General features: G+C 33.6%; 1 protein-coding gene across 12 annotated transcripts in view; it reads left to right on the plus strand.

Annotated features, from left to right (window-relative positions):
* Positions 1-22,719, plus strand: part of GRIK2 (glutamate ionotropic receptor kainate type subunit 2) — a 672,448-nt gene that overhangs the window by 172,511 nt on the left and 477,218 nt on the right. The window lies entirely within an intron of this gene.

Raw genomic sequence — 22,719 nt, forward strand, 5'->3', positions numbered from 1 at the left:
TGCCTGAGCCTCCTGAGTAGCTGGGATTACAGGCATGTGCCACCAGGCCTGGCTAATTTTTGTAGTTTTTTTAGTAGATATGGGATTTCATCATGTTGGCCAGGCTGGTCTTGAATTTCTGACCTCAAGTGATCCGCCTGCCTCGGCCTCCCAAAGTGCTGGCATTACAGGCGTGAGCCACCGTGCCCAGCCAGTTTGAGATTTTAGCAGCTGTTTGGGTGCAAGTTTCTTCTCTGAGCCCATAATTCCCATTATATCTATCCTCGAATGTTGTTCTGATGATTAAATGATGTAATCTATGTAAAAGATCAAGTTAAGTGCCATATACTCAACAATGGTATTTCCCATCTCTCTTTCAAGACAACACTTAGTAGCGCTCTAATAATTTACTTTTCATGTACTTGAATTAGAATATCTGTCTGTGGTCTCTGTAATTTTCATTTTGGTTTTGTGTAATGATAATTTTTAAATAAAACTAGTAGATATGAGGAAAGGGGCAGTGAAGCTTTATAAGATGCTATGCTTGCAATGGGGCTGTACCTTCTCTCACTAAGAGATCAAATTCACTAAAAAATATGTTTGATAGGGCAGCTGCTCCTACCAGGTTTTTGAGAATTCCATCAGTTTTCATCCTTGACTATTTTGCCTGCTCCTGATGAAATAATATTCCTTTTTCCACCTGCTTATATGCAACACATGTTTTTAAGCACAATGAACTAGACAAGTGAAAACTGAGGCATGAAGGAGAAGACAGTGAACCATCAGGCAGGGCTTCTTTCTTTAATTGTGCTTTTTGGTTCTATTAAGTATCCTATAATAAATTATTGAGAATTGTAAAAGATCAAAACACATGTTCTGAGAGCAGAAAATATATTTTTTTCACTGAAAACATAGTTTTAATTATAAATGAAAGGAAGCAAAGATTTCCAACAAACATCTTAATAATTCGATTTAGATTTGTTGACACATTGTGTTGTCCTATATTGTACCATGTAGAGCATTCATTTTAATAATTTAACTTCAGCTGGATGCTTTCCAATGATGTACTTAGGTACTTACATAATTAGAAAAATCAGTGATTTTTGCAAATGCTTTTACCCCTTTATCCCACACAATTTTTCCATTTAAAAATATTTTTAAAGGCTGAATATCTAAATTTTTAAAGTTAAATGAGATTTGATAAATTATAAATGTCACAGGAAAAATATAAGGCATCATACTATACATTTTTGTGTAAAACATTTTAAAATTTGAATTTGGAATAATAGGACTATCTAATATTTGTATGATGTTTTAAAGTTTAAAGTACCTTTTCATCTACATTATCTAAACACTCTTCCTGTAAACCCTATGAAGTTGACTTGGAGAGCCATTATCCTTGTCTTTCTGATTTTAGCACATTTTAGTCTTCCGTTATTTTCTTTTATGGGAAAAACAAACAAACAAAAAGCTTTAATACTTTAAAAAATGCAACAAACAATACAAAAATTTAATAGAAGAGATATAATCAATATTTATATTTTACCATACCATTTATGAATATTACAGTAAACTTCATTATTTGCTTAATACGTGCATCTTGGATCCACCCGCCAAGGCTGAATACAAAATACAACACACCTATTTTTTACATTCAAATTATCATTGAGCTAATTGCTAGAATTCATGTCTCCTCGAGTCACGTTTAAGCTGGTTTTAAGAGGTTTCTGGTGTTCTGCTTCATGTGCGTTAAAACAAGCATTTACATTTCTTTCTTATTTTGTTACAATACTGCGTCCACTAACAATGACCCCCAGAAGAACGCTATTCTCTTGTGCACAGCTGTGGCATGGGGATGGAATGAGTGAGGCTTTCTCTTTGAACACTTCTCTAAAAACTTGGGACACTTTCCTGTGGTGAGGGAATGGAGCCTCATGATTATACTCTCTCTCCCTCCCGCAATTGTCTCATCTATATTCCCCAATATGTTACAAAAAGATTATGTCTCAGGAATGAAGCTACTTAAATCTAGACTTTTAAGATTTAGGAGGAATATATTTAACATAATGTACAGGGGCTGGATTGTCCTGAAAGATGTGCCAATTACATTACCCAACAGAACACATTCCATTTCGGTCTGAAACATCTGCACTTGATTTACCTCATGGTATTCAGACCTTCCCCAAAAGAAGTATATATAGAGCTCTAAGAGAAAAATAGGCCCTTCTAGAGTGGTTCCTCGAACAACAAAGGATTAGTTGGTTACCAATATAATTCTGCCAATCTTTATCCTAGAAGCAGAAAATATTGATGACTCTTAAAACACACTTTTCCCAACCTTTGTAAAGAAAGTGTTTGGTTCAGTCTTTACCAGTCAGCACAATATATTTATTTTTAAATTCTCTAATTTTTCTACTTTGAAGAGTTTCTAAATGAATATAATTCTAAAGATAAAGTGCATTTTTATATGTTCTTTGAACTATTCAGTTCAACTGAGTGTAAAGTATGACAATGGTGATGTAAATGTATTCACTTCACTTCCTTTTTCAGTGTGCAAATTATTTAACAAAGAAGATTGCATTGAATGTATAAACAGTGAGGAAAGAAACTTCTAAAAGAAATTTCATGTCAATAAATAAATATTTACTACTTTATTTTAGGGATTTGATTTAATCAAATTCTACCCGTGTCAGAAATCCATATGCAGTTGACCCTTGAACAATGCAGGAGACAGGGGTGCTGACCCCCACACAGTTGAAAATTCATGTATAACTTTTGACTCCTCTAAAATGTAACTACTATTTACCTACTGTTGACCAGAAGACTTAACAATAACATGAACAGTAGATTAACACATATTTTGTATATTATATGTTACCCATATAATTCTGCCAATCTTTATATACCTATTTTGTGTGTGTGTGTGTATATATATATATATATATATATGCAAACTAGAGAAAAGAAACTGTTATTAAAATTATAGGAAAGAGAAAATATATTTACTTTTTAAGTGGATAGTGGATCATTGTAAAGGTTCTCATCCTTGTCATCTTCATACTGAGTAAGCTGAAAAGGAAGAGGAAGAGGAGGGGTTGATCTTGCTGTCTCAGGGGTGACAGAGGTGGAAGAAAGTCTACATGTAAGCGGATCTGTGCAGGTGCAAACTCATGTTGTTCAAGAGCCAACTGTATAAGTGTTCTGTCTTCTTAAATGAAGCCAATTTTGGTAAGTGTGATAATACATATGAAAACATGTAGTGTATATTTTGAAATCTTAAGTTTGATCTGTTGGCAGAATGTGACTAGATTAAACTTCAAATGTATTGAAGAAAATACTTTCTGAGGGAATACTATGTGGAAAGCTATCACTACAACTACTTACTTGTGTTCACATAAAAACATCTAGCTGTATGTAGACTTTCTCCTTTACCAAATTTTCTCCTTTAACAAATTTTTAAATTTCTAAATATTTAAAAAAGAGTCTTGCCTTAAAATTTTTAGTATAACAATTTTGAATTTAAAGAAATTAGAATCTGAATTGTTAATAAAAGTCCAACTAAGAACTTTACTAACGTATCTTTCCATAGTATATTCATCCAGTCTAAAAATGAAAAAATTTCAAATATCATTAGTATAACCAAAAGGCCTTATGTTACTTTCCTTTATCAGTTATTAGCCATTTTAAAATCAGTGAATTAAGTAAAACAAGAAAATTTTTTTATTCTCTATATAAATTTTTATATAATAGACATATGTATGCCTATTATACATAATATAAATGTCTATTATATGTGATAGACTTTAATAGACATTTTATATGATAGACATATATACATATATAGAGATATGTATACATATATACATGTCTATTAAATATATACATTTTCTATAATAGACCAATATAAATGTGACAGACATTTATATATGCCTATTATATAAAATATATATCTATTAAATAAAAATTTCCTTGGGAGACATTTAAAAAATTACAGAGCTAGGAAGCTAGGAAGCTCTGTAATTTTTAGTGTATCATCAATATAAAGGTCAGAAACTGTTTTACCTACAAGTATATATTTCATTGTATTTTCTGAGTGCCCTGTCCACTGTAGTAGGCACCTTAGATATTTTTTGATGGCATTCGTGATGGGATATGTTATATTTATTTTGTGATTTTCTTATAGTTTGATTCTTGTTCATTCACATTCTTTCTATCTTATTTCAAGCTTCCATGATCTCTCTTGTCATATTTTAGTAACTTTCTAAATTATTTTATATCTCAAAAAGTCTTTTGTTTCCAATGCATCTTACAAAATGAATGCCATATTAACTTCATAAATGCAAATCTTTCATGTCACTGACTTCTTTAAAGACTCCAAGCAATCTTCATTTTTTTTCTAAATTTACATCAAATCCCAAAACGGATATTATCTTTTATTGCTTAGGTGTTACGTGTTTTTCCTCTATAGCACATATTTTCTTTATCAACCTCACATCCTGGGCAAATGGAATAACATCCTGTTTCGTAAATTTACTCTCAAGAATCATTCTAAGTCCAGCTATAATGCTGCCAGCTTCAGAAATTCTTTAGAAACACAGTTGGTGTTTGAGTTGCCTACCTGTTTGGAATCTAAACTTTAATCAATAAAGTTACACTTCTGTTTCTTAGAGAGGTAACCAGGGTTATTTTGCGGAAGAGCATGGTAGGTTCATCCCATATGTCAACTTATTGAATACTACCATCCTGAATCCATTATTAACTCATCTTCTGAATTTGCTTATACAAGTATCATTTCGTTCTTTACTGTCTGAAATAATTATTTACCATTATAAGATAATTTTTATAAAACAAATAGAAGAAAACTAATTTTACCTTATAAAATAATATGCCACTTGTAGATGTAGAATACAAAGGCAAATATTTAGATGTAAAGCATAATTTAATATTCTTGTTTCTAACCAGTATGAACTTTATTGATCTTATTAACCTTGTAAAAATAATCTTGGGAGAATTGTATAGAATATATGTTGTTTATCTTAGTAAATAAAAAAAAGAAGTACTTTTGTGTTTAAGTAGCTTTTTTGTCAAATTAATAATACTAAACATAAATGTTAATCTTTTCTTTTTAAAACTATTTCACATCATTTTTTCATTTGATTTTCTCAGCTCTCTGTACTGTAGTATAAGGCATGTTTCTGCTCAACATTCTACATTGAGCATAAACAAGGACTAATGCCAAAGTAACCTAAATCTTTTGTGCTTTTTTTTTTTTTTTTTTGAGACGGAGTCTCGCTCTGTCCCCCAGGCTGGAGTGCAGTGGCGCAATCTCGGCTCACTGCAAGCTCCGCCTCCCGGGTTCACGCCATTCTCCTGCTTCAGCCTCTTCTTTGGGCACTAGACATGCTCACAACCATGGGTACCATTTCTATTAAATGCAATTATCTAATTGGAAAAATTGCAAATTATCTGATGAGTGAGAAATGCAGATTCAATCAAGTCTCAGCTTACTACCACTGATTATAATATAAATCCTGGTTTGAGCCTAACCCTTTTACATGACTATCCCTTCTTCTGTTTATCTACTTTACTAAACAATGTCCTCTAGCATATAGACTATACTTGTATCCTAAAGAAATCTTAGAATTGCATCTGGTTATAAGAGGATGAATAATAAATGTAATTTGAAGATGTAAATGATGCTACTAAGGATTTTAAACTCTTGGTAATCTTACTGTGCAATGCAAATGTCAACCATAAAATTTCTTTTTATAGCCTTGTGACCATTTCTATCTATCTTAAAAGTTATTAAAATTTGCCTTCAACACATTTTTATTTAGGTGATTTTTTTCGGTTATATAAAAATTATTTTAAAACTTTTTGGTTTTTTAAAAATTCTGATAACGAGTCTGTGCAGTCACATATGAAAGTCTACAGAAAATAGTGCAGCATGCAACTACATTATTCTACCGCAATGGAAGCTGTCATATAACTATGTTCCTTCTCACAATGAAAATAAACTTGCCTGGAGTCCTGTGTTTCAACAGACTATTACAGAGCTGGAGTAGGAGGCAATTACAAAGACAAGGACCCTCCATGAAAAAGTCTTACTTTGAGAGCCATAATATTCACGTTTGTCCCTAGCTGTGAGTATAAACCAATGGAGGAGAGACTTCTGAAATTTCAAAGAAACATACATTCTGTATAAAATCGTAGCTTTGTTATTCTGAGTCTTTTGTAACAAATATAACTTACATGAACTTTAGCCTCCCAGATAGTTTTAATTTTAATTCAAAAAAACCTACCTTTTGGTATTGAAAAGTATAAACGATAAACATTTAATCACATAAATTATATAAGGGAAAAATAAAATTAAGCAAAAATGCTAACAGCCTCAAAAAGTATTTTTAAAATTATAATGTTGTAAATAAAGCTCTTAAAAGTAATTAAGTAGATGTTAAACTTTATGATCCAAACGGAACTACATTCCCAATAAAATTTCTTTTATGGCTGATACCTTGAAATCTATACAGGAAGTAAATAATCTGCTCAGTAAATTTATAAATATAAATTTATAAAGCTGAGTGGCTTAACTTTACTGTTGAGTTATTCCAAATATATTTAGTGTGTTTGTAAACACATGTATATGTAGTGATATACATGTACGAGGATCTAATTTTTATACATTTTTACTATATCTCATATGTGTTACCCAAATAATATAATAGTCCAGGGAATTCTTTATGTTGATATTTCTATCCAAAGAATAATCAAATATTAATTTAAACGAAAACACTAATTGCTTATGAAAAATAGATATTAGAGTACATCTTCAGCCTCCTAAATCCTTTCAGAAGGAATGATTGTAGTAAGGTGAGTAAATTCCTAGATAACTAAAGGTTAACCTCCTCTGCCTGGATATATTTATTTTAAATACTATTGCTGGAAATCTTTTTAAATTACCTTCTTTCTTGCCTTCTTAAACAAATAGTACATGGAGTTTAACACAAACATTTCTTATTGAATCAGAGTAATCTTTGAACTTTGTTTATTGTGAAGCACTAAAGCTTCAGCTACTTGTAGTAATATAGATAGAATGGAAAATGGAGTCAAATGGCTATGATGCTTGAAATATGCAAAAACTGCTTAAAGACTGTCTTCCTCAGTAGTTGATACTAGTGCAGTGGGTGAGAGAGCAGCCTTTGAAAACATATAGGCTCAGGTTTGAATCTCAGTCCTCCCACTTCAATGATCTCTATACAGTTTGGTGAAAGATCATTTTACCTCTACAAAATTTACTTTTCTATCTGGTAAACTTGGGGTGATATTAATCTTGTAGGGTAGGTATAAGGAATAAGTATGATAATCTATGTAAATCACTTGAGCCTTCTGGCATTTAATCAATGCTCAAGAAATGGTGATGATATTCTACAAGCAGCAGATAGTGAGAGCAGGGTGAAAACTAGAGAAGGACAAATTAGGATAAATAAAGATAGAGTTTCATTCTCCTTTGTCACTCCTCCTATCTTTCTTCCTTTCTTTTCTGCCCAGCCTCCCCCTTCTCCTCCTGCCAGCTCCTTGTCTGAAGGGACGATATGGTCTCCAGTGAGGGATGTCCCAAATGCAGGATACACCTTTGAGTACCTTATTGAAAAATTAAATGGCAGTTCACCCAAGAAGTTCTTCCATGTACCTAAACTTGGAGGATCATCGATAGAACCACTAATTTGAGTTACTCTTCCTTGCTGGACATGATTTGCCCTAACTTGAATGCCAGCACTTTAGCAGATATTTGCACATGCCTGATCAGGGTCAAACCTTTCACTGTGGTCTCAGAAGAGTGAACTTGGCTGACCTCCACGGCCTTGGATGGGAGTCTTGACTTTATTGACAGTTGAGTAACTTTCTCAGGCCAGTGGAGGGAAGACTTGTTTGGAAGGATGATTAATCCTTATGAACTTTTCAGTGAAAATGACATGAAAAGGTAAATTAAATGCCAAGTCTACTGTGGTCTGTTGTGAAGGGAGCTTTTGTTTAATCTTGTTTTCTTCTTCTAGCATTATTTAATTTAATTGAAAGGATAGTTCTTGTGATTTTTCTGTAGATTTTAATTAAATATTCTAGGCTGCTATGTGCAGTATTTTTGTGTATTGTGAGATTTCGATATTTTGGAGTATCTTAGAAAACTATCATCTTAGAATTAGGTTGCTATTTAAAAATAAACAGTTTGCAAAAATGAAAGCAATATCCTTTAACTTGCATGTTTAGTCACAGTGATCAGTATTGATATGTTTGTTAAAAACAGCTGGTCTACACGTGCCATGATGGTTTGCTGCACCCATCACCCACCATCTACATTAGGTATTTCTCCTAATGCTATCACAGAATATAAAGTACTATAATAATAATTATAATAATAATAATAACTGATCAGTAACATAAAAAATGGTCATTTTCTTAGTGCCATGTTTTTAATTCACATTTATTTTATCTTTTCACTGATGAGTTTGCATTAATTTTGCAAAGGGAACAGCTAAATTGATTCTGTACAAGAAAGGTATTTTATTTCCCTTTACTTCTCCAAAATAGTGATTCTGGCCAGGAAATGCTTTAACCCAAATTTTATGGCTTAATAAATTAAAAGAGCATATATGATGATGGTGTTTTTTAAATTGAGTATAAATACTTTGTGCAAATAATTTGTAAGACTGTGCCTACTTGAAGATGGCCTATATTTCCTAAATTCAGGAAATTAGGGAACTACCAAAATCAATTGTAAATGGTATTAAAAGGGAATAATTAATAATATAAAAGTTAAATTATCTCTGATAGAAAATAAACTGTCATGGACATCTATACATAACCATGCAGAGTATATCTGTATATAACAAAATCTCATGCTATAATATGATACGTGTAAATATAAATGCTTACAAAACAGAAAAAAGGTGGAGGATTACACATAGTATTTGAAAGTCTATCATCTTCAAACCAGTGTTCTTATTGTCTGCTGCCAGAGTATATATTGTTACATGCCGATCTTTATTTTTGTGATTCTCAACACTGTTGATCTTGATTACTATTCTGTATCTTTTTTAATGCTTTTTTGTTACTTTCTAGCTTTGTCATTTAAAAAAAGTTGCTTTTTTATTTTAATAAAAAAAGTCTTACACAGATATTAGCAGCCACAGAGGTACTTCTTTTCAGAAAACAAATTTTCACAATATTTGATAGCAAATTCTTCCTAATGCCTTTTTATGGTCTCCTTGGTGCTTAATGGGTACTTTTATTTTTCTTTTTTTTTTTTTTTTGAGACAGAGTCTCCCTGTTGCCCAGGCTGGAGTGCAGTGGCGCAATCTCAGCTCACTTCAGGCTCCACCCCCCGGGGTTCACGCCATTCTCCTGCCTCAGCCTCCCGAGTAGCTGGGACTACAGGGGCCCACCACCTCGCCCGGCTAATTTTTTGTATTTTTAGTAGAGACGGGGTTTCACTGTGTTAGCCAGGATGGTCTCGATCTCCTGACTCCTGATCTGCCTGCCTCGGCCTCCCAAAGTGCTGGGATTACAGGCGTGAGGTACTTTTATTTTTCTTATTTTTAACTCTGAAACAGTATATTTCTACCACTTCCTCATGCCACCTCTCTTTCTCCCATCGTAATTATTTCTGTGTTTGCAATCATTGTGATAACACTAGTTTTTGTTGTTAATGTTTTACTTTAAGTGTGCGTAATACAAAATGCTATAAGCATTTTAAATACTTGTGCTAAACTAAAGCCGAATTCAGTGTATGATTAGAAAGAGGGGAACAAATAAAAGTAGAATAGGAAATGCTTTGCCATCACAAGGCCAAGGTTAGTTGTTTTGATTTCTTACTTAAAGGTAAAAACGTATTGTAGATGTGTGTTCCTTTTAGAGTGACTCAAGCATAAGGCGAAGTAGAGACTTTCTATGCTGCAGTTCAAAACGTACCCCGAGGTATTGTCTTTCTCAAGGCATGTGCACTATTTCCTACCATAGAAACTATTTTCTTGTACTTGGCCTCAGTTTCTTTTTTTATTTTTTAAGAATCACTTCAAGGTGTTTTGTTGTTGTTGTTTTATTTTATTTTATTATTTATTTATTTATTTATTTTCTGAGACAGTGTCTCTCTCCGTCATCCAGGCCCAGGCTGCAGTGCAGTGACACGACCTTGGCTCCCTGCAACCTCTGCCTCGCAGGTTCAAGAGGTTCTTGCCTCAGCCTCCTGAGTAGCTGGGATTTCAGGTGCCTGCCTCCACGCCCAGCTACTTTTTGTATTTTTAGTAGAGATGGGTTTCACTGTGTTGGCCAGGCTAGTCTCAAACTCCTGACCTCAAGTGATCCACCTGCCTTGGCCTCCCAAAGTGCTGGAATTACAGGGGTGAGCCACCACACCCAGACACTTTAAGTTTGATAATTCACGTGTGGTGATAGTTGTGATGTCTGGTGGTGCTTAGTGAAGGTGTTGCTTACTACAAGTTTTTGGCATAAAGGAAGACCTAAAACTTTGCTCTAATCATCTTTTGTTGTATGTGTTTGTCTTTTGTAGTTTACTCAGACATGCTTGGGGTTGGTTAGACTACTGGTCATAGATTGCTCAGGAGCAGAGTTCACCTTGAGCAACCAGGAGGCAGCATGTTGATGGGGACAAAAGCAGTCTGAAGAAACAAAGCTAATTGTTGAAAGAAGCCACAGGTCTTGAGACATACATTCCTCTTTAATTATTTTGCTGAGAATCGGCTCTAGTACTCATGTTGTTTCATAATCCAGTTCTTTTCCTTCTGGAGAATTTCTATCATTTTCACTCATCTGTGAACAAAGTCCAAAATTAGTTTTATTCATTTCTAAATCTCTGGGGCTCAGCAAAGTGTTGGATACATTGTGACAAAATATTTGTGATAGATCTATTTCTGCTGAATCTGACTCCTTCATTTTATATACTTATTTTTTTCAAGGGTGTTCATTTTTACAGACCACTTGAATTCTTTCACTGGACACCACAGGGGCTCATATAACCTGTAAATACAAATAAGCCTTCAGTATTTATCCAATATAAATTGAGAATTCCCTAATTCTCAACAACAAAAGTGACAACAAAAGTGGGGGTGTTTTTCTTCTTTTATGGTAGAATTTAAAACTTGTTCTAGAGAAATTTTCCTTTAATTTATAAAAATCTTTTGTCAATAATATTAAACTCTAACTAGACTTGATGATTTTACTCCCTAAGAAATCATGTAACTTGCACGCAGTTACCGTCATGTCACTCTTTTTACTTCTCTTTAATGCACTCAAAATTTTAATTTATACTGAGAATAGAATTTTAGGTCTTGATTGTATTTGCTATTGAGATTATATATAAAAATATTTCATGGTACATAAAATGGAAGGAAATATTTTGAAGGGTAAATTATAGGTGTTTATATATACTGTTTATTAAAAATAGAAGGATAATACAAAGCAACTGAAAATTTTAAAACAGCAAATGTGAGCTTGAATTTTAGTTGAGGTAACTGTTGTATAAATAAGCTGTTAAAGTGTATATATATACACTGTATATATTTATATATATTTATTTTATATATTATGAATATATAAAATAAAATATATAATAAATATATAATTACATATACTTACATACAAATTTATATATATATTTATATATACTTTATATATGAATACATAAAGTGTGTATATACACTTTAGCAGCTTATTTATACAACAGTTATGTATGTATATATATTTCTAAAGAGCACTAATGTAAGATTTTAACCCTTTAGGAAGGAAAAACAAACATGTAAATGAAGAGTTCTATACCCAATTTTTAGACAATAAAATATACCATGGCAAAAAATTGAAGAATTGTAATGCCCAGTTTGCACTTTAAGTTATTAATAATTCTCATCTCTGTGTTTTCGGACTACCTAGTACCAGCATGTACAGGGCTTGCTTTTGTAAAGACAAATACAAAACAGAATGCTACTTGAAGTATTATTAAACCTGTTTACTCGGATATTTTAATAGAAAAGAATGTGAATCTAGAATGGCAAATTTAAGGCTAAATTTAAGTCTAAGGTGTAAAATAACAGATATTATATTACGTGGTAAACTATTTTTAATAAATTCAGCTATTAAGTTAGCTATCATTAGGCTTTCAGATATATAATTTAGAATAATTTTAATACAAAATTTTTATGTTTATTGAAAATGCTGTTCTTTATTATATGCTGGGGAAATTATATTGAAATAAATACCTCTAACAATATTATCAAGAGTTAATTCTTTCAAAAGCAAATACGTTGCACCTACTAGAAGCGTTTGGCATAATATTGTCATATGATTTAATATTTATTTAATATTTTCATGTGATTTGTTTGTATTTTAGAATAATTTTATTGCCTCTTACCTGTAATATATGCCACTTTATTTTCATTATTTTCAAAGATAAGGGATAGACAAAATGAAATTCTCCCCAACTCTCAAAAAATTAAGTTCCTCTACGATAGATGGTAACATTGTAATAAGATAGTAGTAAGCAGTATTACATTAATTCAGTGCATACAATTTATAGATATAATGCTATTCAAACAATTTACAAATGTAATAGTTTTCTAATTTTTTTGTAGCAGACCAAGTTTTTAATTAACATGGGCAGAAAAATTAGACATTACTTTCTGAAAAAAAGGTTTATTTAAATAAAATCTAATAAGTATATGTAGGAAATAGCATAAAGTCTGTAACATTTATATGGTCTCCATTCAGCAGTTTTTGAGACATTTTTGTGGAGTAACCATTCTACATTAGTAAATATAACTGTTTTGTTGTTAATCTGAAACTAAACATAACTGAATATGGCTTTCTTGCATATTGGGTGGTTTTGTTGAATCATGATTTCACCTAGGAAATATAGATAGTATTCTGTTGCTTAATTCTATTAGTTCAATATATTTCTGGGCCTCTCTCAAAGACATGGTAATTTTGTTTCTATTTTTATTAAAACCATTAAGCCTTAGCTTTATAATCTTTACACCGTAAACCATAAGATTAATTTCTGAGCTTTGCAGCTGGTCTAACTTTGCATTAACTGTCTTAAATTAACATCTGCAGCCTGGTCTGCATGTCCTGTCATCATTATTTCTGTTTCCATTCATGCCCACACCTGGCATTTAAAGTTTCCTTTTTTGTGTAACCTATGTAAGAATTGATTTTTCCACCCCATCACCCCATGTTCTTTCAATTTAGAGATTTTTCTGGAAAGCCTAGTTGGTAAATAATTGTCAGACAGCTAAACAACCAAGATGTTTGAGTCTAGAATTTGTGTATTTAATAGGGCATATGATATAATAAACATGTTTGAAATTATATTATCATATGATATATGATATTATGATAGGATATTATACCACATTAAACATGTATATTGGGGTGTTTCTTTTAGTATATCAAATTTCCACACATGTTCTACAGGATGCTCAGCTACCACTTATAAGGAAGGAAAAACATGTCTCTAAGCACTTTCAATATCAGCAGATATTGGCAGTGGTTACAAGGAAGTCACTATTTCCAAGGGACATTTCAAACCAGGACTCTTGCTCTAAATTTCTGAGCCTGAAAGAATTTTGGAAATCTACATGAAAGTCTCAGTCAATGCTATTATCATGGTGGCATTTATGATGTTTATGAGGTGATAATTGTTAAGACATCAAAACCTAATATTCCTCTAGGATGAATACAAGTTATAAAATTAATAAAATCAATATTCTTTTTTTTCCTTTTACCCAGAGGAAATTGCTATTTATATTGTGTAAGTATGATCCACCCTGGCATTTGTATGCAGGAAATTGACACATTTACCAAGATTTTTAAGAAAATATCTAAGGTGATACGCATTGGGCAAATATCTGTCACATTATGCATAGAAATGAATTTTTATATTGGTTTTCAAATGCTAAGTTAAGCTCTTTTGTTATTTTCCTACCAGAATCAAACATATTTAGGTATCTATTTAAGAAAAATGGCATATATATATTACTTTTCTCTGTAAATGAGGAGAATTGCTGAAAAACATAAGGCACCTGAACATAAAAAATTTTTACTACTGGCCTGCTGATTTTTTAAATTTACACTTTTATCTAAGTGTTTTGTTGTGGCAAGTACTAGAGAGACACAAACAAGATCGATTTCAGGAAAGAAAAATGTCCTTGTAGTACATAGTGGAGGCCACATTGAATAAACATACAATGAACACATCCTGTTTTTATATCTCGTAATCTAATCAGATTGTCTTTAGAAGCAAATGATAAGGATTTCACCCTTGCTTAAGAAAGGTCTTTGTAGTTGTGCTTAGGGAATAAGTGTTTGATTTCTTAAAGATGTCATTAGATATCAAGTAATAGACTAATGATTAGATTTTGTTTGCTTTCTTTGATATCTGGGTTACAGTTAGTTGCATATGGATACAAAAAAAAACAACATCAGGCTAAATGTAACTTTGCATCTGACATAGGGAGTTCTTAAAACTAATTACTTGACCCTTTTTGCACTATAAAGAATTTTAATTAAAGTGACTTTTTTTATTTGTTAGGTCAGCAATATGTCATAAAAAACTATATAAATGATAGTAAATAACATAATAACAGCATTCTCTGAATGCTTTTAAATGACACATTTTTATGAGATTCTGTAAATCATGAAAATTAATTAAAAAAAATTTAGAGTAATTTTCATATTCTCAGAAATCATATTTTTTCTTCTAAATAAGAAAATAATCTGTCAACCTCAAATTAGAACACCTATAATTCTATGAGCCTTCAATCCAAATATTAAAGTTTTAATATAAAGTCAAGTATTTTACAAAAATAGTCAATGAAACAAGAGTGTTAGCTATTTAGAGTACACATAGTGGATCTATTTATCTTAAACAGTGTTATGAATCAGCATAGGTCAACACAATGAACCAGAAAAATGCATGACTTTTAAAAATTTATTTTCCTCGACAATATGATAAAAGTACTTATTAAAATATTACCCAGGTCTCTCATTACATTGGCTGAATCTTAGGAAAATATAAGTTAACACAATGTATATTCATTTCCTTTATTCAAGCAGCCTTGAGAGAGAAGGGACCAAAGGAAAGATGCCATTAATCTAATGAATGAAGAGCTCCTGTGTTCCTGGGGAATGGGGATGGATGGGAACAAGGTAGAAGGTGAGGTGGGAATGCCTGCAAAAGGTTGAAGTCTAGATCACAAACTTGGCTCCCGGCATGCACTGGCAGCTCATCCATGCAGTGTGATGGATGACACCTCCAAACCCAATTCTTCACCTCACGTTCTCCCTTAGAAAAGAATGAGACTTGTGAGTCTTGATCCAGGAGAGAACATCTGTACCCTGGAAGCCATTGGCTATATTTATTTTCAACAGTGCATTTCATTACAGCCAGGGATGCACAGGTTTATTTAATCATAACACTAAATGCTCTCCATTCCCTCTTTTCCTGGCTAATACAAAAGTGTTCCCAATTTAGAAGAAATGAACAAGAGAGTACTGAAATATGCCCTCTGTGTATTACTGAAGGGATCCCAGGAACCCTTCAGCAGTACCAGGTTAAATCTGAACTCTGCCTATGTATTTTCTATAATGTTGAAAATTGGAAGAACAAAATAGTCTTGGCATTGAACTGACATTTCATTTTGTTTGAGTCTCAGTTCCACTTTATAAAAGAGTGCCACAAGCCAGAAAGCAACCAGCTTAGATTGGTATGTGTGCTGGTGCCAAGAGGGCTAATCAGAGTCTAGCATATGGGGCATTTGAACAAGGAAATGGATGTTAACTATCTGGTTGTGCATTTGGACTACTTCAGAATCATTTGGGTTTTGCTTGGTAATCTGAGAGGTAGCCAGGAGGGGATAGAACAGCTGTGGCTGCTCTACCTGTAAGTGTCTAAATTGTACCCTTTGGCCTTCCCACCTTCCCCACCTGAATATTCCTCTTTGGCTTCATGGGGTGCTTTTCAAAACTGCCTAAGAGCTCTTTGATGAAGGCTCATTTGTAGATTCAGAAATAAAATTGTTGTTGATGTCCTACATTCAAATTCAGTGAACATTTATTGAATATCTACTATACATCCAGCAACATATAAATTGCATCCATTGAGATGCAAAATAAAACAGTTTTCAAAAGCAATTCTGAGGCCTGGTCATACTGGTCTGAATCACAACTCCTACCATTTTCTAAGGTGTGACTGCAGGCATCTAACTTTTTTAGATGTGTTTCATTTTCCTAATCTGTAAAACATAACAGAAGTTAGCAAAATATTGTTAAATAAATAAAGTAAATGTGGGGTATATGTGTTTACTTAGACCAACACTAGGCACATTAAAAGCACACAGTAAATGCCTGATGTCACACACACACACACACACACTCCCTTGATCAGTATAATATCTCTTCTTATACATATAGTGTTATTCTCCTTTTGCTGATAAGAGAACTGAGAGTCAAAGAAATTAAGTATATATTCCCATGGTCAAGAACTTAGAAAGGAGCAGTTAAGATTCAAAACAAAGGTTGCATATTTCATGATTCATTTTCTTTTCATAATACCATAATAACTTTAAGGTATTTCCATCTCTAGTCAGGAAGATTGCTTCCAAAATGCTTTGCAGACAGCTTCATCATGCTCTCTTTTCTCTTTCTCTCTTTATCTTTCTCTTTTATTTCTTTTCTTTTCTTTCTTTTTTCTTTTCTTTCTTTCCCTCTTTCTCTCTTTCTTTCTCTCTTTTTTTCTTTTTCTTTCTCTTTTTCTTCTCTGCAATGGTTGTCCTCACTTAGTCTATCTTTCTAACACTTTAAAAGATACATTTGGGCTGGGCACAGTGGCTCACGCCTGTAATCCCAGCACTTTGGGAGGCTGAGGCGGGTGGATCACAAGGTCAAGAGATCGAGGCCATCCTGGCCAACATGTGAAACCCCATCTCTACTAAAAATACAAAAATTATCTGGGCATGGTGGTGTGCGCCTGTTGTCCCAGCTACTCGGGAGGCTGAGGCAGGAGAATCACTTGAACCTGGGAAGCGGAGGTTGCAGTGAGCCGAGATCATGCCACTGCACTCCAACCTGGCAACAGAGCGAGACTGTGTCTTAAAAAAAAAAAAAAAAGAAATGCATTTGATATCCTTTCTTCTGGAAACATTGTCTTCTCTGGGCTTCTACGGTCCCATTCTTTTTTTAGTTCCTTTCCAACTTTATGACTACTTCTCATCCTCCTTTGGGAGTCTTCCTTAATTTATCGCTACATTTTGGAAAGCCGCAAGGCTTGAAGTCCTTGGACTTCTTCACATCTTATTCTACATCTTTTTTTTTTTTTTTTTTTCAAATGATTGTATCTGATTCTCGTGACTTTAAATACTGCCACAATCTGATGACTTCCTAATTAGTATCTCATCTCTGGCTCCTGCCCTATAATATAGATTCTTACAGCCAACTTTCTCTATGACATCTCAAACTGAACTCTTTATTTTATTCCCAACCAACCTGGAGATTTTATTTGGCTGGTTGGTTCTTTGGTTGGTTGGGTTTTTTGGAACCTTCCCTGATTTAACAAATGGCTACCCCACCTCCCAGTTGTACAGACCAAAAACATTTGGAGTCATTTTTAAATTGTCTGTTTCTCCTATACCCCATGTGTGATCTGTTAGTCAAATCTGTCAGCACTACCTTCCAGCTATATCCAGAATCTGACCACTTTTCACCACCTCTTCCACTACCTTTCTACTCTAAGCCACTATTGTTTCACATCTCCATTATTACAGGAGCCTCTCGTTAGTTCACCTGCATCTATCCATTGTTTCTTTTGAACACAATATTCAAAGTTATTCTTTTAAAGTGTGAATGGCACTATAGCATTCTTTTGGAAAAAGTCAAAATCCCAACAAGCACCTCTAAGGCCCTAACTAACCCCCACTTCCCACCCGAACCTCTCTGCCCTAAGTTCCTACCATCTTTCTCTTCCTTTCTCAGCCTCTGTGACCTCCTTGCCCTTTCTTGGAAATGCCAGGCATGCTCCTGCCTCTGGGAGTTTACACTTTGCTGTTCCTTCTACCAGGAATGCACTTCCTTCAGTTACCTGCATCGTTCTCTCTCAATTCCCCTCATCCATGCCTATTCTCAAATGCTACCTTCTCAGTGATGATTTCCATGACTGTTCTATTAAAATTACTACCCCACTCCTAGCACTCCTAATTTTTCTTCTATTCTTTATTTTTCTCCATAACAATAATTACCCTCTCTCATCCTCTATATTTTACTTGTTTTTTCCCTGATAGAATGTAAGTTTCAAGAGAGTAGGGATTTTTGCCTTTTTCAGTCACTACTGTATCTCTAGACCCTACAATAGTGCCCAGCACACATTAGGCATGTATTAGGTTTCTCCAGAGGGACACAATTAATAGGAGATATATATATATATATATATATATAATGTATATATATGTATGTCTATACACACACACACACACATAGGTGTATACATATACACATATATCTACACATGTGTATACATGTATACACACGTGTGTGTGTGTGTATATATGTATATATAATTAAGGAGTATTGACTCACAGGATCACAAGTTGAGGTCCCACAATAGGCCGTTTGCAAGCTGAGGAGCAAGGAATCCAGTCAAATTCCCAAAGCTGAAGAACTCGGTGTCTGGTGTTTGAGGGCGGGAATCATCCAGCATGGGAGAAAGATGTAGTCTGGGAGACTAGGTCAGTCTAGTCTTTTTATTGCATCCTTCAATCCAATCAATATTACCCATCACAAGGCATTCAATGAATGTTTGTTGAAGGGTTGAATTAATATATGCGAATTTACTAAGCATTAAGTATACAACACTAGCGTAAGTGCTGCTTAAGATAGAGATGAAATAAAAATACTCCATGCCTTCCAAAAAATTAAAATCTGGTTTAGGAGATGAAACACACAAATATCTGTCTGTAGTATAAGATAGAATGTTAATGGCATAAACTGTTAGAAGTAAAATACTAAATAAAATGTTAGAAGTAAAATACTAAGGGGAAATAAGATTGGTGTCTTTGAGAAATTGACACCTAAAAATGGGCCCTGAATGTGTGGTTGGATTTCAGACAAAAAAGATGGTGACATGGCTTGGTTCTGCCTCACAACCCAAATGTCACCTTGAATTGTAATAATCCCCACATGTCAAGGGTAGGACCAGGTGGAGATAACTGAATCATGGGGATGCTTTTCCCCCATACTGTCCTTGTGATAGTGAGTGAGTTCTCATGAGATCTGATGGGTTTTTTTTTCATTATTTTTATGTTTATTTTTTATTATACTTTAAGTTCTGGGATACATGTACAGAACGTGCAGGTTTGTTACATAGGTATACATGTGCCACGGTGGTTTGCTGCACCCATCAACCCGTCATCTACATTAGGTATTTCTCCTAATGCTATCCCTCCCCTAGCCCCCTACTCCCCAACAGGCCAACAGGCCCCGGTATGTTCCTCTCCCTGTGTCGATGTGTTTTCATTGTTCAACTCCCATTTAGGAGTGAGAACATGCCGTGTTTGGTTTTCTGTTTTTGTGTTAGTTTGCTGAGAATGATGGTTTCCTGACCCAAATGCCCATCAATGATAGACTGGATAAAGAGATTTGATGATTTTATAAGGGGTTTCCCCCTTCGCTTGGCTCTCATTCTCTATCCTGCTGCCCTGTGAAGAGGTGCCTTCTGCCATGATTGTAAGTTTCCTGAGGTCTCCTCAGCCATGCAGAACTGTGAGTCAGTTAGATGTTTTTTCTTTATAAAGTATCCAGCCTCAGGCATTTCTTCAAAGCAGCGTGAGAATGGACTAATAAAGATAGGAATTGAAAGATTTATAAGACAAAAAGTCAACATAAGCAAATCTACATGGAAATGAAGACACGTTGGTAATGTACAGAGAATAGTCTACATTTCAATTTGTGAAGAGCATGAAATACACATATAACGGGAGTAAGGATTTCAGTTATGTATATTGGAACTGTATAGTTCACATACAATTCCCAACAAATGGAAGATTCTGTGTACCTATTCCTTGAGCAGAGGAAACCATGTGGTTTTTATGTTATTTGCCCACTTTTCTAACCTCTTTCTTGTCCATAGCCAATACAATCTATAGTGGGCAGAGTCCTGTGAATAGCCTGTTGTGGAAAGCCCTGTTCTCTCAAACAGTACAGATTACTCAGATGAATGAGGTTTTGTCTCCTGGAAAATTGAACAATGAAGTAAGGAGACAATCAGGCAAGGCCAAGGGAGGCATAACAGAGAAAGGCCAGGAGGCAGAGAAAGGCCATGAGGGAGCAGTGAAAGCAGAAGTTATAGATATTTTCAAGTACAGAGAAGCTGTGATTAAGCAAATATTTAGTTTGAGAAAAGCCTGATTGAGGTGAGAAGATAATATAGCCAATAAAGGGGAGCTTGCTGATAGAGGGATAATTAGTCAAAAAACACACTGAGAGAAGCTGACACTTACTGAATACCTAAGCCACGTTAATGAAGGTGTCATAAAGTCAGGAAGATGCACCAACTCCAGCTCTTAGGGCTTTTGAAGCAAAAAGTTGAGAAAGAGCTGTGTGGATCCTGAACAATGTAAAACTTCTCTTCTTTGATTCCTGTGAGAATTTTTTTCTGCCTTATTGCCATGTGTAGCTACATTATAAATCCCCATTATTTAAGATTGTCTGAGTGAACTGCTGATGCTGGCAATTCAAAGAGCCTTGTACAATTTGCCCTCTAGTCCTTAGCTTCCTCAACTATGATGCATCAGATAGTGGACTTGCTACATGTTTTCTAAGGCCCTATATAGTGACGAAAAAAATCTATGATTTTTTTGTTGGATGATGACTTGCATATTTTCCACATAGAAAAGTATTATTGCAAAGTAGCCCATTGTTATATTTTGACAGCTGGGGACAGAATAAAACTTGCTTAGTGAAAACTAATGCAACTGGCTTTTTTTCTCCTTTCATTTCATTTGGTGCTTTTGTTTGATGTTATATGTCTTGTCCATGAAAGATGCTACCATCCTGGAAAGATGGGAATTTAATTGCTCTCATCAAACACGTTGCCTAATAAATTGCTTACTCTGGCAGAGAAAATTAGAAGCAGCTTTAATGTGAGCAAAGCTTTTTTAATATGGCAGATTTTATGTGATATATATGTATATAATTAGATTTCTTTATATCATATACCATCTGTCATTGAGTATTGGCATGATGGCTGCAGTTGATGTCGTGTGCATAAATACAAAGGTAAATGGATCTTGTTTTGCATGTATGTACTATTTTAACATTTTTCTGTTAAAGAAAAAATATGATTATAACATTTTCAAATGAATTTGTATTTATAAGATAGAGAAATGTTGTAATTCTACTTCATTTGTAATACTTAGTTTTTCTTTCCTAGATTTAGTGATGCAAAGCAGGTCACTTAAGAGCAATATTAAAATAAGTCCAACTTTCTTCTCTCAGTTGTGCCCATCTACTCAAACACAATTCAAATTATTTTCTGCATTAGTAGAATTTGTTTCTTTCACTCTAGGGGAAGATTTTTCTTCAAGAAAACCAATTCTCAGGTTTTCAAATAAAAATGGTCTAGTTTAATGCAATTTCACAGAACTTATTTTTTTTCTCATAATAAGACTAAAAAAGTCTGCTTTGTACATCAAGAAATATTTCCTTAGCATTAGGAGACAGTAGCAAAACTGACATTTTTAATGCTGTAAGAAATATGAATATAGGACTATTTGAGGAACAAAATCTAGAACAAAGTCAAAAGAGTGAATCATTCTGTGAAGTAAATAAGCATCAAATTTGTTACTAGCTCCTTCTGTACTGTACAATTGTTTCAATTTGTATATCTTTAGAGAATATAACAGATCTTCTAAATCAGCATAACTACCCAAAGTTATAATATGATACCTAGAAAACTCAAAGAGAAAGAGAAGGAACTGGCATTATGGATAAGTGCAATGAGGCATTCACAACTAGCTACAGTTGTGGTTTATTTACAACTATGTATACACATACATGTCAAAAATTGCAAAAATGCAAGATTACAGAACCTGACTTTTAGTTACATAATCCTCTTTTATATAGTTACATCTCCACTTACTGAAATCTCAACATTTCAGTAAGTGGAGATGTAACTACATAAAAGAGAATTCTCGTTAGTAAACCAGCATTTATCATTTCCTAACCTCTGAGTAAGTACCTTTTCATTTGAAAAGTGAAGTAGAAAAATCCAACTCAAATACTTATTTCTCAGCTATATGAATAATTGAGCAAGTTTATAATAATATCCTTATAGCCCTTAGGCATGATTATAATGTAAAGAATGGAGATTTCCCCAAAATAATCAACATTAATAAATTAGTAAGATTGACATTTGGTCAAAAGTTGTTATCGAATTTTCCAAATCATTTGTTGCCATGTGTTTTTGGTAAACTCTAAAACAGTTTTTTTAAATAGATATTAAAATTTCTGAAATTGTATATGTGTGTTTATATACATATGTATGAGTATGTGTATATTCAGTATACAAGAATGTTAGTCCACTGGTCCACTATGATAAAACATTTTCATGTCTTTATTCAATCATTCAGTCATTCAACAAATAGTGGCTACAGAGTCATATGTACTATGCCATCTTGTAGTGATGAG

Source organism: Nomascus leucogenys, chromosome 3 (genome assembly GCF_006542625.1).
Source record: "Nomascus leucogenys isolate Asia chromosome 3, Asia_NLE_v1, whole genome shotgun sequence".
Lineage (NCBI taxonomy): Eukaryota > Metazoa > Chordata > Mammalia > Primates > Hylobatidae > Nomascus > Nomascus leucogenys.